Source organism: Meleagris gallopavo, chromosome Z (genome assembly GCF_000146605.3).
Source record: "Meleagris gallopavo isolate NT-WF06-2002-E0010 breed Aviagen turkey brand Nicholas breeding stock chromosome Z, Turkey_5.1, whole genome shotgun sequence".
NCBI classification, from domain to species: domain Eukaryota; kingdom Metazoa; phylum Chordata; class Aves; order Galliformes; family Phasianidae; genus Meleagris; species Meleagris gallopavo.
The window spans coordinates 46,051,489-46,055,389 of record NC_015041.2 but is presented as its reverse complement, the minus strand read 5'-3'; positions in this window follow the sequence as shown (position 1 = coordinate 46,055,389).

Below are 3,901 nucleotides of genomic sequence, written 5' to 3'. Positions count from 1 at the left end.
TTTTTTTTGGTTTTTTTTTTTTTGGTCCTTCATTTTTCCTGGCTGTGAGCCAGCAGTGTGCTCTCGTGGCCAAGAAGGCCAGTGGTATCCCAGAGTGCAGAGAGTGCAGGTCAAGGGAGGTGATCCTCTGCTCTGCCCTGGTGAGGACACATCCGGTGTACTGTATTCAGTTCTGGGCTCCCCAGATGGAAAAAGACAGGAATCTCCTAGGAGTCCAGCAGAGAGAGGGCCACAAAGATGTTAAATGGTCTGGATCATCTCCCATACGTGGAAAGACCTGGGTCTTCTCAGCCTAGGGAAGACTGAGGGGATATCTGATTAATGCTTATAAATATCTGATGGGAGGTGAGAGACAAATGGATGGCCAGGCTCTCCTCAGTGCTCCATAAGGATAGGACAAGAAACAGTGGCCTAAAACATAAATACAGGATGTTCCATACAAACATGTGGAAGAACTTCCTTATGATAGAGGTGATGATGCGCTGGCACAGGTTGTCCAGAGAGGTCATGGAGCCTCCTTCTTTGGAGATATTCAAGACCAGTAGGATGCCTACCTGTGCAACCTGGCCTAGGGAATGACAGGGGCCTGGCCTAGCTTTGGCAACAGGGTTGGACTCAATGTTCTCTTGAAGTCCCTTCCAACCCCTGCGATTCTGTGATCCCGTTGTGGCCTAATTGAGGAAACAGTGGGATATGTGTAACTACGCATGTTTTTGGCAATCTCTGCCAGTTTGATTGCCCTGTAGCCTTACTTGTCTACTGAAATCAAACCCTTTCACAATGGCATTGCTGGGATGTACTGCCAGTGCTTTGGTCTTGGATAGATTTCCTGAAATGCATGTCTTTTGGTGAAAGTTTGCAGTAAAACTGTACAGAGGGTTGGTACTTCAGTAATGGCAGGAAAAAGCAGCAGAGCCTGTTGCAATTATTATGACTCTGCAAAATGGAAACATCTTTATTTCTGTGAATGAAGAGTGATGAGCTCTTAGCTATGACAGAAAAATGTTCACTTGTCTTCAGAGAAGTTAATTTTATGTTAGTTTTTTAGAGTTGCTTCTGTCTGTGTTAGTGTGTGCCATTTTTGCTTTCTGTACACAGTAATTTTAGGAGGAGTGCTAAGTCTTGTTCTAGGCTCAAAAACAAATGGTTTTGTTTCTCTTTCTTAGATGACTTTGTTCATTATGTAAAAGCACATAAGCCTGTGTTTTCAGGTGTTTGTTTTTGGTGTATTAAAAATGAACATGTGTGCTCTTGTAGCATCATGGGAGGTAAGGACATGCTGTTAGCCTACATATTGCTTCTGTTCAGTCTCCAAAAAGCAGCCAAGGCATATGGGTGATTCTAGAATTTCTGTAGTAATACATTGTATTTCCAAATGCTTCTTGGCTGTGCTTCTGTTGGATTCTTCCCCTCTGTCTTCTGAATTCATTAGTCTGAGAGAGAAAATGGCTTTGTACCAAACTATCTTGTTTCTGTTTCTTCAAAAAGATTTTTCTCCTGAAAATAAGAAATTAACAAATATAAAATACTTCTCACACCTGAAGTTTTTTACTTGCAAGTTGAAATACTTGTGGTTTTCCTCCTTCAGAACTGAAGGATGTTTGCCCTGTACACTGATTTTACCAGCAGATAGAAATTCTGCCTGGTGTCTTTCTGCTGCGGTCTGACCCCTCAGGCAGCTAGGCTGCATTTGGCAATGAGGAACTCCCTTGTAACGGTATGGGCAGTTTGCTGGGTGAAGCAGAACTACCTGTATAAGCAAAGCTAGAGAAGGAATTCCTTTCATCAGGCGGGATGACTGGGTTCATCATGCAGCTTGACTGCTTGGGAGGACAAACACTATTCCCCTCTGAATCATCCGATCTCGGAGTTGGAAGGGACTCATAAGGATAATTGAGTCCAACTCGGCTCCACACAGCACCATCCAAAAATCGGACCATGTATCTAAGGGCATTGTCCAGGCACTTCTTATGCTCTGGTAATGTGCCTTCTTCCTCCTTTACCCCAATTTTACCTCCTTTACCCCCTGCAGAGCATCACATGGTGTGAGACTTCCCGTTGTCCATGTCAGCTGTCATGGCTCTGCTCCCTGCCAGCTCTTTGTGCCCCCCAGCTCCTCCTGCTGGCCAGACAGTACAAGAAGCTGAAGTACTGAAACATCTGTGGCTCTGGGCAGTACTGCTCAGCAACAACTAAAACATCGGTGCGCTGTCAGTGCTGTTGTGGCAACAAATCCAAACATGGCCCTGCTGGACATTGTGAAGAAAACTAATTCAATTCTAGCCAAAACTAGGACATTTCCAAAGTGAAGCTTGCTTCAAAGCAGAAAAGTCTGAAACGTTGGACTTAACGTTGTTAAGTGGAAACAGTTTCAAGTTTGCAGTGAACAGTAGTTATTCTTCCAAGGTGAGTCTAGATTTGAGATTGTTCAGAGGTGTGTGTATGCTGTAACAGTCATCAGAGTTACTCCTTAGAGAGTACTTATTACACATAACTCTGACCTCATAGCTTCCATACAGGTGCTTGGTAAAATATGGGGGAGTAGACACTCTTCTGGATATTGATAAAATCTCCTCTTCTGTAGGTTTTGTCAACTATGCATATTCAAGAGAACATTAAATTTCGAACATAACACTGTGTGTATGTGAGCTCTTGATTAGGTTGTCTCTGCTCATTGCCAATTGCTTCTGAGCTGTGCCTGCTGAAAACAAAGAACTTGCTATGCTATTTATGAAGGTTACATTAGTGTCATGTTAAATCTGAGTCTGGATTTCAAATGTCACAAAATTCAGATATAATCTGTTAGGAGTAGTAGTGTCATAAATTTAATGCTGTTGATGTGCTTTCGTTCCCTCTTTTTTCTCCTTAAATAAAAACACTTGGCATATTTACATCATCCGTAGTGTGTGCACTGACATTCTTATGTTGCTGTGGTACGTGCTTCCATCATTTTCACTGCTCCTTCATTTGTATTTGGTTTCTTACTATCTTGTGACTTTTTCTGTTATTGTCTCTGCTGAAAGCATCATGAAGCAAACTGGTGTGTCACAAACTGTTGCAGGGCGCTGTTGTTAGTCTGCTAGGAAACACAGTAAGCAATGCATAAAGTGTACAGCTCTCACTAGTCATCAGAAGAGAGTCCAGATTTGTGTATACCTTTAGTGGGGTCTAAAAATTTGCAGCAGTAAAATACATTGTGTTTCAGTTTTGTTTGCTTGTCTTAACTGTCAGGGCTTTTTGGCAGACTGTCTTGGTGTGACTTTTGGATATTCATTGTCTTTCTTCCAGACAGAGGAGTTGCTCATTTAGTAGTGGCTTTCAGGATATTTCATCCTGTATACACAAAGCAATAGGTACATTTGGAAAGCTGGTCTGCTATTTTGATACAGGATTTCTGTGGGCCTATCTTATTTTACTATTTTCAGGAGGGACTTGCATTTCTGCTTTGTTATTTTAATTTTGCACCATATTTCTCACAGTAACTGAACCAGTCATTTTTTTCTTGGCTCAGCAACTCTTAACTGTAAGTGTTAATTGCTCTGGAGCCAACTAAAATACTCACGGGAGTCTGGAAAATCATGTAAGACCCTGTTTTTAGTGAGTATAATCCATAATCCATTTTTGAAATGATTCAAGCTCGTTCTCTAATGACCAGTTCTGAATGCTTCCTGTGTCTCTTGCTTTGCTGCGCAGTGTTTGAAAACAACATGGAGCTTGAAAATTCAGAACAGGGCACGTAATGTTTCCATAGATATTTCCATCCAAAGCAAATGTTTACAGTCATGCCTTCGTTCTATTTATAATGAGAAAGCTGGCACGGACCTTTAATGAGCACATGCAATCTCATGCGCAGCACTGGTGCTGATCGTGTTTCAGTCTGAGGATAACTTGTCATTTCTGA